The sequence below is a fragment of the Alosa alosa genome, chromosome 23, assembly GCF_017589495.1.
Source record: "Alosa alosa isolate M-15738 ecotype Scorff River chromosome 23, AALO_Geno_1.1, whole genome shotgun sequence".
NCBI classification, from domain to species: Eukaryota; Metazoa; Chordata; class Actinopteri; order Clupeiformes; family Clupeidae; genus Alosa; species Alosa alosa.
In genome coordinates this window covers 15,945,003-15,959,390 of record NC_063211.1, presented here as the reverse complement: position 1 = coordinate 15,959,390, position 14,388 = coordinate 15,945,003, and the positions used below count along the sequence as shown (strand labels likewise).

The following is a 14,388-nucleotide window of genomic DNA, read 5'->3' as shown; positions in this document are numbered from 1 at the left end:
GTATTTTTACATTTGCCGTAGTATTGTCGATGGGTTTAATTAATAAAACATAAAGGGGGTCCTTGGCCAGAACCTAGTGGTATTTGGGGGGCCTTGTCGTGGAAAAGTTTGGGAACCCCTGGTTTAGACTAAGGGAGTTTAGGCCACATTTACACATAGCCGGGTATTTAGAGAAACGAATATTTCCCCCCCTGCGTTTTCAATAATAACATCGTGCACACAACATTGTTTTCAAAAAACTTGTCATTTACATCAACGCATAAATACGCTGTCGAGCGCCATAATAACTATGCCAAACCTATGGGTGCGTGATCCAATGATGTTGGATGCTGCAACTTCTGGTCTTCCTTCCCCTGCCATCACAATCCCTCCCCCTCTGATATACGAGGAGAGGCCGTCTTGATTAAACTCAACAACACACGGCTGAAGAAAAAAATAGAAGCAGTAAAACTGGCTATGCAATTACCTATATCTCTTGATTTTATTCAGTCCCTGTCCATCTCATTTCTTCACATTTAAGCATGTGTCAACCATAGAAGAATAAAGTAGGCCACTTCATTATGTCTATGAAATTAGGCCCCTTTCACACCGGAAACGTGGCGTGAACGTCGCGTGTGCGTGTCAGTTGCGTAGCGTTTTCTCTGTCTTTGCTTACCAAACGCTGTCTGATGTGGTGCTGCAGCAGCCTCTCTGCCAATTAAAACGTCTCTTTTTCTCACGTCATTTTTTTTACTGTTTTGAAACACTTCCAACGTGTGAGTCCTATTCCTAGCATGCACGAGTCTAACCTGTTAACATGGGAGCCGAAATAAAAACGGACACGCCACCACACGTCCAGTGTGAAACGGGCCTTACACTAACAAAGCCATCAAAGGCTGTCTTCAAAAGAGGAAAATACATAGGCTACCAAAAACACACATTGTGTATGTATTGTGTATTTCATAATAATAATAATAATAATAATAATAATAACTAGACTGCATTTCCGGCGGGAACTGCGAAAGTGTGCTTGCCCTGGTCCGGTCACCAAGTGGCATACGCTATGCTGAACCTGGCTTGATCCAGACATTGTAACAGTGCCTTTCAGTGTTGGAGCAGTGGCAATTTCTCAAAAGCTCTAGGAGAGGGCTATTCAACTATTGGCTTGCGGGTTGAATGGGGTTTGTTGGATTTTACCTTTGGCCTGCCTTCGAATTTAGCTTCTATAACTGAGATCAAATTAATAAAATAAAATGACAGCAGTGATTGGCTGCAAAAATAAAAAATGTCACGCGTCTTGCGTCTCTCAAACTGGGCTTTCAGGTAACCTACAGAGGAATTGAAATTATGAAATATGACCAAGGCATTAAAAAGCTGCTTGTTTGTCAGGATACTTTTTCACTGATTTATTTAAAAAAATATGAGCTATGAGTGTGAATGTTATATATTCCATCCGACAAATTATGTTTTCCTGGTTTATTTGACAAATAATCTATATCAGGGATGTCAAAGTCAAATACATTAGAGGGCCGGACTGGTTTAATGTTTATTAAAACATATTAAAATGACTCCATGTAACCTATTGAACCAAGACGTGTACTGTATTTTATTTAATGATTAAATGAATAATGACTGTGACTGAAGTGCGGGCAAAGTTTGCACAGAAATGTATGATTTTTCCCATCCTTACCGACCTTGTCATAAAACTTGTTTAAATGATCATATGATGCCTCCTTGCTGCTCGTGTCTACATCAGCCTTTCTCAAACTTCTTTGACCTGAGGCCCAGTCAAGGCATACTTTGGGGTCATAGGGCCCACCTACATGAACCCACCCCCTCCTCCCACCCCCCATCAAATTATCATAATGATATCACAATTATTATTATTTTTTATACTATATTGCTATACATGCACTTCAATGTTTAACGTGCTAAGATAGTTCACAATAGTTTGTGAAAACATGCACATCAGAGTACTGCTTTACTAATGTAAAATATAATTAGGCCTACAATAGTTTCATTGTTTTTGCATTGTTGCATGATGCTTGCATGAGAAATACTTCTCAAAACAACAGCAGTTATATGGGTGCCGTTGTTTTGGGATGTTTCCCTCATGCAAGCATCATACACTGATAGAATATTTATTTCAGGACTTACTTGACTCAAGATGCTACCCAATTTCTGGTTCAGGCAATAGTCATCTCACGACTCGACTACTGCAATGCCCTACTGACAGGTCTCCCAGCCTGCGCAGTGAAACCACTTCAGATGATCCAGAACGCGGCGGCGCGACTGGTCAACAACCAACCCAAAAGGGCACATGTTACCCCGCTGTTCATCCAGCTACACTGGTTACTATGGCGGCCCGCATCAAATTCAAGGCTCTAACGCTTGCCTACAAAGTAGTCTCAGATTCTGCTCCCACCTACTTGAATGCCCTCATACAGACATACGCTACCTCCAGACCGCTGCGCTCCTCAGACGAACGACGTCTAGCTCTACCACCGGTACGCCTGCCAATCCAAACTTTTCTCATCTGTTGTTCCTCGTTGGTGGAACACACTGCCAGTTCCTACAAGGGCAGGGACATCCTTCTCCATTTTCAAAAAACTCCTGAAGACCCAGCTCTTTAGAGAACATCTCCTCTCATAGCAACACTTACAACAAGTCTTACTGATCCTAGCACTCACCAGCCGTCTTAAACTGACAAGTAACTGTTAAAAACAGCACTCACTGATGCACTTATTCTTACTGTTCTCTAATGTTTTTAAATTGTCCTAAAATTGTTGAGAATTGCTCTAAAACTTAAACTGTTTACCATGTTGTTAGTCGCTTTGGCTAAAAAAGCGTCAGCCAAATGTAATATAATGTAATATGCTAATTACATTTAATTTGAATGCCTGAATGTAAGGATTCAGGAAACACAATACCAGCTTTTGTGAATGGTAAATGGCGGATCAGATAATGCGTAAATCACTGGAGATCTTTAACCATCTTTAACTAAGACTAATTAATAGCTTTTGGCTGACTTTAATACTTAATGTCAAACAGTGTTTTATATAGTCTGTGCTCTGTTTTTTATGGAGGTTGCATAAATCCACGTCGTTCTATTAAATGTCGTTTCATAATTAAATAGCCTTCCAATAAGTTGAAGCTTTGCTACCAACGTGCACACGCATGCATTGAATAAACGCCCATACCACGACTTAATTCTATGCCTCTATTTTTGATGACACCAAACAAGTATTTCCTACTAATTGCAGAAATGTTGTTTTCTTTTTCTGTCCGCGGCTCCTTGATCAATTGCGCAGCAAGTTATTAGACGATGGCCCGGGAATAATTTCACTCTGCAGACCATTGTCCACATTGCGGACCGCAGCCCATAGTTTGACAAATGGTGACCTGCATGCTGCCATATTAAGGCCTTTTTACGGTGTGTTTTAGCCGGATTTTCACGTGGAGGGCTCTGTAGAAATCTGACACCCTATTCAAAGAAGTTAAACTGAAAGAGCGTGCCGTTCACTGACACCCTATTCAAAGAAGTTAAACTGAAAGAGCGTGCCGTTCACAGACACCAGAATGAACGAGTTCACAGTAACGTTTATCAGGCAGTAGTAGGCTAATACAGTACGTTCAGTTCCCGTTCGCTCAAAATATGAACGCGTTCATGAACTTTCGTTCAATGAACGTGTTCAGGCACAACACTGGGGAGGGGGGTAGCTGAAAGTTGACATCTGCCCTGACTGAACACTGATGAATAATGAAGCCGAGGCCCACTTGCGGCGCTGCAGTGAGTTCGTGGGCTACCGTTGCATGGTGGGAAATGGAGTATTGGTGCGTGCAAAACAGCAGCCAGCGGCTGTGGCCTGCGGGCCGGTTCTAATACTAATCAAATATCATCCCGGGGCCGTAGATAATTCATTCACGGGCCGGATCCGGCCGGCGGGCCTTGACTTTAACATGTCTCATCTATATGGATTTGCTCTATAAAGACCTTATGTCTGTCTGGGATTGTTTTGTGAGCCTGAGAGCCTATTGATGTAGCCTATCTCAGAATAAAGGAATACTTCATATTACCGTAAAACTCCAAATAATAGCCCGGGCTTTTATTTTCCCAAATCGCCAAACTGCACCGGCTAGTCTTAGAGACAGGCGTCTATATGAGACAGGCCTTTAATTCCCTTTACACAAAACTTTTCCTCTGCAAAAATTGAAAATATTATCGAATTAATTATTTCAAACACACTGAGTCTACCTATATGACTAGGCTAACTGATGACAATTACGGATCATCATTCATTTAGTGTTGAGATGTTGAGTGAGATACAGTAAGATCCAAATAGCGGGGATAGCCAGAACAGATGAACCACGTTTTAATTAAATTAATCTACAAAGAGATCGTATCACACTGAAAGCTCATATTTTGTCACTAGCAAATAGCCTATATCGGTCATTTGTCAAATACAGTTGCATTATCAGCCCTGACCAAAACCGTTCAGGAATTATTTATGCAAAAGTGGAAAGTGCTTAATGTTTCATTCTCCCTCTTTTTCGGCATGAATGAAACAGCATGAGAGAGCATGAACCATATTGTTTCTCCCGTTTTGTATTTGCCAAATTTGACAACAGTCTACACATTCAAATCATAGCCTACTTCCAGGCGCGCGGGAACATATTTTTGAGCAGGGGTGCTGAATAACAAAATAATCACGGATGTCCGACGATTTCTCCCCCAGCATGATTCGAATTTAGACAGCTAAATACGCCATTTCACCGCCGTGTATGAGTAGGTCTAAGAGTGAGATGTTTTATAATGCCCTGGGCAGCCACATTCCACTGCAACTATGCGCAGCACTTGCCACTCTGACTCATCAATAAAAAAAACTGCTGCAAGACACCAGTCCCTAGAAGCGCACTTGACTTTACATCATAAACCTATTTCAGTAGGTTATATAGCCAGAGAATGTCCTTAGACGGGCTCGGATATAGCCTAGTCTAAGGTAAATTCTTTATCGCCATGGCATTTAGAATAAAGAATAACGTTCGCGAACCGTTCTGGTTTTGTTGCCAGCATAAAAACAAGCTTCGGCCTGTCCGCAAATTTTAAACACAAGGGATTAATTGAACGATGACGAATTTGGAATTCTAGCTTTTCCCCACCGCAGTCTTTTAATGCCATCTAATCATAACGTGCGCAGTCTGCGCCATACTTAAGCCCAAATCACACCCAAAATTCGCAACGAGATGAGCAGCAACTTGATGCAACATTCTAAAACCTTGCAACTGTGACCAGACATGTGAATGCTTTGCGACGGCTTGTAACGACGTGCAACATCTAATTCACACTGCTGTAACCTCCTTTCTGTAACGGTTTCGTGTCATTGCGAATCTTTAAACAGACGATCTGACGGGTTTTAGAAGATTAAATACAACCCGAAACTAAAAAACAGACCAGGCCTCTACTGGAGACCGGCCTTTAACCCAAACCTGTAGCCACGCCAGGCGTTTAAAAGAGACAGGCGTCTCTTAGGGACTCGGCGATTATTTGAAGTTTTACGGTACTCTAAACCACCATCTGTAAATCAACTGTATACTACTGTCTACATTGCACTATATTTCATTCAATATTATATTTTAATTTCCACTTCATTCGCGCTTACCGTGATTCACACAGCAGCATTATTAAATTAATCTGTCACCATATGCCTATGCCTACGTTGGCAAAGAAAACATTTTAATTTGATTCACATGCTTAGCATTCTAATAACAGAAGGGGCACATTTATGTTGACCACTACAACATGACTCATTATGTCTGTAATGTTAACTGTATAAAACACTTACTTTCATAAAGGACACACACCATCCAGCACATACACATGGAAACCGATATTTTAGGTTCTTGGCCACAAACTCAAAACGTGTCTCTCTGAAGCCCTGTTCTAGAATATTTTGTGTGGCCCATAACGACCCAGTGGATCATGAAAATGTGCCAAAATTCACATTCGTTGCTTGTTGTTGGTACATTAATCCCAGATTGCCACTTATCTGAGATGTAAGAGTTCAGTATAGGTTTAAGGTCTGGGGCAGGGATTTGACATTCTGTGACTTCTTCATTGAGGGATTGCTTAGCAGCACTGTCCGGTTTCTCATTTCCCCTCAGACCAACATGCCCTGGGACCCAGCAAAAAACTACACTCAAGTTCTGGTTCTTTAGACGTTCTAGTTGATCAAGCTCAGCTTTGGTTGTACTTTTTGCGTGACATTAAAGCCTACTGGAAAGATTTTTAATTGTAATTTAATTGAATGCAATTAACTTTTACGATTAAATAAAATTAATTTATCCCTCTCACCCATAGTTTTCTATTTATTTACAAATGTACATAGGCCTACTGTAATTACATTTATACATAGTTATTCTACTGATCTTTATACTATTCATCCTGCACATAGACTTATTCTTACTACTTTTATAATGTTGTTTCTGCACTACAATGACACTGTTTCCACACTGCACATAGCTGTATGTTATGTACATCTGTTATATATTTGTCATATTGAATATCCATATTTATTCTGTTTTATTATATTCTGTTAATACACTGCATATATCTATATTATTATTTCTACTATTATAATGTTACTACTACATCTACATACATTATTCTACTTATTGTATGAGATGACTGCTAATACACTGCACATATTTATATTTAATTCATATTACTCTAAACCACCTTCTGTAAATCAACTGTATACTACTGTCTACATTGCACTGTATTTCTTGACCTGTCTCTGTATATTTCATCACCTTTCTATACATACATTGCATGTAGCTACATGAATCACAGCTAAGATCCTTGGTTGCTATGAAGGCCAGTCGTTCTAAATGGATGGTTGCTATGGCCAAAGGCCAGTTATCTCTGCCGTTGTCAAGCGGGCATATCCTAACTTTATCTTATTTTAAACATCTCTATTTTACTTAGCCTACTTCCATACAGTGACTCCCATTAAGAAGTGGCCACTTCATTCGCGCTTAGAACTACCGTGATCCACACAACAACATTATTAAATGAATCTGTCACCATATGCCTATGCCAATGTTTGCAAAGAGGAGAATCTTTTAATTTGATTCACAATGAAACGTTACATTTAATGTACATGTAAACAATGAGTAGGCTAGTTTTGGTTGTTGTTGGTGGTGTTACTGCATCCCTTAGTTATGCTTACAATGCAAAATTGTTCCCTCGTGATTGTTAGACGCATTTCAAAACATCGCGACGTGAAATGCCACCACAAATTGTTTGTGAATCGGTCTAGGAGTCCTCGCTTAAGCTGTCAAAGAGCATTCTGACGTTGGGCCAACGTTGGCCCAAGGTCAGTGGTTGTGTTGGCCCAACGTTGGCTGCTGACGGTGGCCCAACGTCATTTTGTCCGGTGGCCCAACGTTGGCCCAACCATTTAATTAGACCATCAGCAGACCTTTGGCCAACCCTAACCCAACCATATGCCAACTTAAAAAGCCTACCCAGCCAACCCAAAATACACCTTACCAACGCTATGCCAACCCGAAACCTACCTTTCTAACGTTGGGCCAACCATTTCATAGACCGACTGCCGACCTTTTGCCAACCCCAACTCAACCATATGCCAACTTAAATAGCATACCTTAAATAGCATACCTACCCCCAATTACACCTTAACAACACTATGTCAACGTTCTAACCTTAAGATGACTGCTTATTTCAGCAGAACACTCATCTTGATATTTTGGCCACCTTTATGGTTATTACAGTAATTTAGAAATTACTTACTTGATCACAATGATTTTACCAATCTGCCCTAAACTTGTAATCTTAATAGTGATATAATACCAACACGAGATTAAGGGTTAAAATAAATACATTTAATAATACATATTGATTTAATAATAAACATTTATGTGATGAGATCCTCAAGGGTTGATGGGTCATCAATCAGTTCTGCTCCTATAAAATAACAGAAATTACTTTTAGTTACTTTTAGAAATGATTTTGTTTTGCTTGCTCAAATAAGACTTCACTGCATTAGGAAGATTATACAGATAATTTGTCTAACAAGAGATTACGAAATGTGTAATATTAATAATGCTGTCTTCCAAGTGTAATCAAGCAATCATTTTATTAACTGGTGCCAATGTACAATCTATGGAGGCCTATTTCATAACATTCTCTTAATTATGTACAAATGATGTTAATGCCTTCAGGTCACTTATTTCCACACTTGTCGAATAGTTATTCATTTCGAGCATTAGATAAAAAGATGAGACAAAAAGGTAAAACAATTTAGGACTATGCACTAATGACTAAAAAACTTACAATGTCAGATATTTCAGACACTTCCTCGGATTCACTGCTGATGTCAGATGGTGGATGTGATGGGGAATGTGTCTGCCTCTCTAAATTGAGGAAAGAAATTCAAGTTAACTACTTACTATTTCACAACTGTGATGATAAATAAAAGTCAGCAATACAGACATACAGGCAATTACAAATATTTTTTGATTGGTTGTTGAAATCTGTACCCTTTTCTGATCTCCTTTTTCTTCCTCCATTTCGGGTCACCGCTGTATTTTTAGCCATGTTTTTATCTTTTCTTCTGCCTCCATTAAGGTGGCCCCTTGTTTTTTGGCAGCATCTGCGTGGGGAATTTGGGGGAATTGAATGGAGAGTGAAGGATAATATTTTACTCTTAAAATCAGTTTAAAAACCACTGATTTAGAACATGACGTGAAGTTTTGTTGTGTAGGGTAGATAATATACTGGATGTGTACAGCAGGCTACCAATCAGAATGTGTGTAGAATAAAAACATTGAATGAAATTGTAAAAGAGCTGTAGGCCTACCTATGATGACTTTTGCCAGGTGCAACACAGAAAAAGGACTTTTCTGCCCCCTGCCCATCCAGTTAAACTTTTTCGCTAAATCATTGCTGATTGTTTCACGCCTGATCCTGTAGATTATATCTTTTGTTGTTGTCCCACCCAAACTCATGAGATGTTTTACCTATAAAATGAAATGGTTGTGCATACATGATTAAGCTTGTCAAAAGGTGGAACATAACTACAAGCACTACACAGTGCTATGGGCTACCATACAGTCCCATAACAGAAGAAAAGTGGCATAGCAAGAAAGCTCACAATTGGTGCCTCCAAAGCTTCACTACTAGGACAAGGCATTAGTGATTCTGTAGTAGAGTTGAGTTCAAGAGGTGATTTCAAGAAGTATTTAGGATAACTCAGACAGTTGAGTTTACTGAAAGAATTGAAATGAGAGCGAAGGAGGAAGATCAAACTATCGGTATCCAAGAAAACGGATGAACCACTCCGCGCACAATCCTTTTAACAACACTATTTAAAACTATTTATTGTATTTATGTATGTATTCCTATTTATTCATGTATTTATTCAATGGCTTATTTATGGTATTTATTGATTATGAGAACTACTAATAACTAGAGTATAGGTTTACATACACAACATAAACAGAACTTACCAGAGAGCGCCGTGTTTCCTTGTCAGAAAGCCGGTCCTCCATTTTTTATATCATTAATATTTTGTAACGGAAACTCAAAATCTGGAAAACTGCTGACTTCAGTGACACTCTCTCTTCTCAAAATTGCCTGAAGCAGAAGAGAATTTTGTCTGACTTGGCCTTTTATCTCCTCTAGCATCTGAAAGAGTCGGAGTTCTCTTTCTGAAACAGACAAAGTATATAACTTTATATAACATGTGTCTACTGTTTTGCATACTCAATTTGAAAATTATTACATTATGTTTTTATTTAGCATTTTACATGATGTCCCAAGTTCTTTTTTTTTTTATTATCTAAATTGTGGTTGTAAATCAAAGCACATTGGATATTAAGGCTAATTGTTAAGAAGTTGTTGAAGAGTTTCTAATCCCTTTATAGACTAAAAGGTAATTAATAAAAGCTCCAAGTAAACTATTATAAAATATTTGGAATAGTTCTATGTACCATCTTGTCTTAGATCTGGGACTGTCTCTGGTGTTGATGGTGGAAATGGAAATGGTGGTATGGCTGGCAAGGTCTGGCTTTTGGCTCCATTATTGCAGAATTTCTTTTTTGGTCTTTCCATTGTCTCTGCATATGAGAAACAGTGAGAAGAACAGTGAGAAACAGAATCAATACATGATATTCCAAAGTCTTGACCACTGTATGTTTTCTTTACATGTCATGTTTTCATCTGTGCTGTTTACCTGTGTGGAGCCTACTTGTTGAGGCCTGAACTGGAGGTCTTCCTGAGGCTGCAGATGGAGGGGCTGATGTAGACCTAAATCCAACATATTTCGATGATGGTCTGTTGGACACATTAAGTGTAATACATTTTTTAAAGGTGCAGTGAACACTAGTAGCAAATAAGCACAGTCAGGCTATAAAAGAAGAACAGAGAACAGAGGAAACATACACTCTTTTCCGCACACTGTCCTCGTCTGTCGACTCCAAACCATTGCCTTTGCAGAACTTCACGAGCTTCCTTCGGGCTTTTTCATAGGAATCTAAATATAGAAACAAACAACATTGTTAAGCCTATTATCTGAACATTTGAAAATAACTGCTTATAGGCATAACTCACAAGGAGCATGTTACATTTTGAGCAATAGATTTGAATAGTTATTTCTCTATATTTCTTAACATTGTGGAACTTCCTCAATAACTTACCATACTCAGCCACCCATTCAGTTATATATTCTTCCCATTCTTCATCAGGGGTTTCATTTTTTTCAACCGCTTTTCTACATTTAGTAGTATTATATGGGGGCCAAAAGGAAAAATTTTTATCGATGCTCAGCCAGTCACTTGGTATAACCTCTGTCTCATTTTTTTCTGTGAAAACAACAATTGAATACATCTACAGTATAAAACAAACAAACAAACAAACAAACAAACATAGCTAGTGTTACAAACTATATACACTAATTGAAGCTCAATTAAGCAGTATGCAGTAAAGGATATGCCACAAACCCATCCTTATATTGTAAAAAGAATGACTTTTGTAACAGTCTGAAGAGGGACAATAGTCAATGACTGCCCGGTTGTTTCACAAAGGATATATTAAGACTTGATGAATCAATGGGGTAGGTAAAAAAAGATGATTTGTTTTGGAATTTAAGACAGACTAAATGTGATGCTTCCTTGTCTTTTAAAATATTTTTAACTATATGAATGTCTCCATTGAACAGAATGTAGTTGTCTCCCTCTGATAAATTAATCAAAGTTCCACCATTAATATATTGCTTATATTGTGTAAATTCGTCACATTGTATGGAAGAGGCCCATTCTTATGTTCCTGGTAAAAACCATCCTTGAAAACCCTTTTTTTTTCGCTCTGACACTTGCTTTTTCTGACAATCTCCTGATGATCTGTTGAAGGGGCTGGGTAGGGGTCCTAATCATTTTTTAATTGTGTAGAGGAAGTTCTCAAATGGGAAAGCTGAGAAATTATGCAGAGCACCAAACTGCCTTGCATCATTGGCAAGATGTGTCAGCCCGTGTATGTTATACACAACGTAATTACCATAAACAGATTGAAAATGCTCAACAAATGTGATCAGCAACTTTTCAGCAAAATCACAGTACTGGAGGCACAGTGAGGGGCAGCATAAAATTCTAATGGCTACATGCAGAAGCATAAAATTGTGGTATAGAACATTCGGCAGATGGTCTTTCAGTGCCACTGGACCAGTGTACAGGAGAAAAGTTCTGAACTCTGTCGCTTTCCACCTATCTACCTCAACAAGTGATAAGCCCTTTCCGTGCAAACTCTCTGGGGAGTGTCATTGCAAAGGACACAAGAGCTGCAGAAATTAGGCCTATCTGATGAGCACCTAAACGAGTAGGAAGCGGTCCCCTCATCCAAAACCCAATCAACTTTCTCATAACCCCAAGACAAACAAGGTGCATAAAATCTAATGGAAATTGGGAGACCATACCAATTCCAACCTCTGTGAACACACTGGTCCCTTTATGGTGAAACTCATCGTCTTTATTAATAAAAGACGATCTGTCCCAGAAGGTGAATCGACTTCAGGAAAAGTCATGCGATTTTTAGGCCCACGTTCCCTCCTGTGTGCATTTTTCACAGCCATGGTATGCATTGTGGGCTTTAATGTTTTTCACGAAAAGCCCGTGCACTTGCATCACAAACAAAATTAGAAATTTGAATATCTACACATTTGCCAATAACATCCACACCCTCTAATTTAAGCTTTCCATATTCATTCACAAATGTTTCCAGGAACAGATTGACATTAAGCTGGTTTTTAGACCCAAGATATAATGCAATGACGAATGGTTTGCTTTGTTTTGTCTTCCTCTACCAAGCCTAGAATGGGCCAGAACTGCTGATTGCTGCTTTTGAACAAAGGTAGTCCATCAATATTTACTTGTAAATGAATGGCCTTTGGGAGAGGGTCTATCTGGTGTAATATATGCCTAATGCCTTTCTCAACTCCAAAATAATGCATGGTGCCACCAGCAATCTGCTGGACCTCATAATTAGTTGGAGTGCCTAAAAGAGTTGGGAATCCTTTGGGAGATAGGGATGATATTTTCTCAGGATGCCCAAGAGCCCATTTAGATGGCATTGTGGTACTTGGCTGTCTATTGCCCAACCTCTGAGCTCCTCCCCAAGACACTCTGCAGACTCAACAGATTCTTCATCACTTGTGTCAGTTTCTGTCAGAGCAGATGACCAAAATTCATCAATAACGTTATCGTCAACAACATTAAACTCAATTTCAGACTCTGATTCATAGGACATGGGCCAATCAGATGCAGCATCTGACCACACATCATCAGAGGGGGCGTTTTCTGACAGGCATACCGGTATATTTAAATCGCCATGGGCTAAAAAGCCATGGGCTAAATGTTATCTAACGGTTCTCATTTCAACTTAGCCTGCTCTTGCATTTGAGAGGACCTACTTGCTATCTGCTGCATAGCTATATACATCAGGGGTCTCAAACTACCGGCCCGCGACTTAATGTCAAAATAATAATGTAATTCGGCCCTTGAAGGTATTTTTTTTTAATTGCGACAAACAACAACATTGATTAAAATAGACGATAGATCCAAGTACAGTGACAAATCCCATTCTCATCCACTGCTAGACATCCAGAGCTCCGAATCAAGCCCAAATTCGCTGTACAAAGTTTTCAGGAAATACTTATTACACGCGAGAAAGACAAGACGTGCATTTGTTTGTAATGACGCCGAAGCGATGCAGGTCATAGTTTTGCATAAATTGAAGCAGAAATAGGCCTACACCAAATGTTGAAAAAACGTTCACGTTTGATAAAGTCTTGGGTAGGCTATGTTATTCACCTATTCATTCTGATTCTGAAGGAGAATATCTGCATTTTGGAGATTTATGATCGATCGTCTATTGACAGTGGTAGTCACGGTGCGTAAGTGATGGAGGTGCGTCTTTGCGTGTATACGACGGTGTCCAGGCATAGGCTACCATGCTTATTTCGACCCTCTGCCCAATATACCTGGAGTTGGCAGTGGTAATCATGATGATGGTGTCTGTAATGGACGTGATACAGACAGCAGGGGTAGTAAAAATAGGCTCTGAAGAACTACAAAGTCACCCACGATAGGAACTGATTTGACCAGGCTACTTTATTGTAGGCCTATAATAGCGGTTTGTGGTTATACTAATAGTTTACTATTGTTGGTTTACATCTTAGGCCTACTGTTTCCTAATATGACAAACAAGAAAGTAAACCTGCTCAAATATGTGCAACATCCAGTATACTGAAAGGTGTATAATTTGAGGTGCTTGCCATCCAGTGGCAAATTAGATGGGTACATTTTCCTCCTTCATAAACTTTTGTTTATACTCAAAGATTTTTACATTTACAGTAGGACTTTATCTCTGACCACTTTTTAAGCCTTTTGAAATTTTGATGTCAAAATCCAATGGTGTTGTTTTCTTAACCCTGCCACCTAAAGTTTGTTTAAATAAGTTATGAGAGGAAAATATTTTTATCTGGTGTGAAACACACACATACCTGTTTTTATGCTTTTTGTTTGTTTTTATCATTTGTATGAATATTTATTTTATTATTTTATCTATAAGCTAAGGTTGCTAGCACAGGTGTCTAAAAAGATTTTAAAAAAAGTTTTGTGTACTATTAGAAATAGCCATTCTTTTTTTGTATTATTCTTTAACACTGACATGGCCCTCCAATCAGATGGCGATGGCAGAAGTGGCCCCCAGCTCATTTGAGACCCTGCTTTACATAGTATAACAATTGTATTTGTGTTGACGTTGTTCATTAAGCATGACCATAGACCAACATTACATATGCAAATTTAAACTTGAATAGGCTTTACCAACCTTAA

General features: G+C 39.0%; 2 long non-coding RNA genes across 2 annotated transcripts; both read right to left on the bottom strand.

The window, feature by feature from the left end:
* Positions 1-7,862: 7,862 nt before the first annotated feature.
* On the bottom strand, positions 7,863-8,570 carry LOC125288625. The gene is made up of 2 exons (XR_007192508.1): positions 8,336-8,570; positions 7,863-7,966 (listed from the first exon to the last, which is right to left on the bottom strand). It is a non-coding gene; the product is annotated as an uncharacterized LOC125288625 (long non-coding RNA).
* A 43-nt stretch (positions 8,571-8,613) lies between these two features.
* LOC125288624 lies at positions 8,614-10,825 on the bottom strand. The gene is made up of 7 exons (XR_007192507.1): positions 10,699-10,825; positions 10,445-10,535; positions 10,236-10,336; positions 9,994-10,119; positions 9,511-9,711; positions 8,862-9,021; positions 8,614-8,654 (listed from the first exon to the last, which is right to left on the bottom strand). It is a non-coding gene; the product is annotated as an uncharacterized LOC125288624 (long non-coding RNA).
* Positions 10,826-14,388: the final 3,563 nt, after the last annotated feature.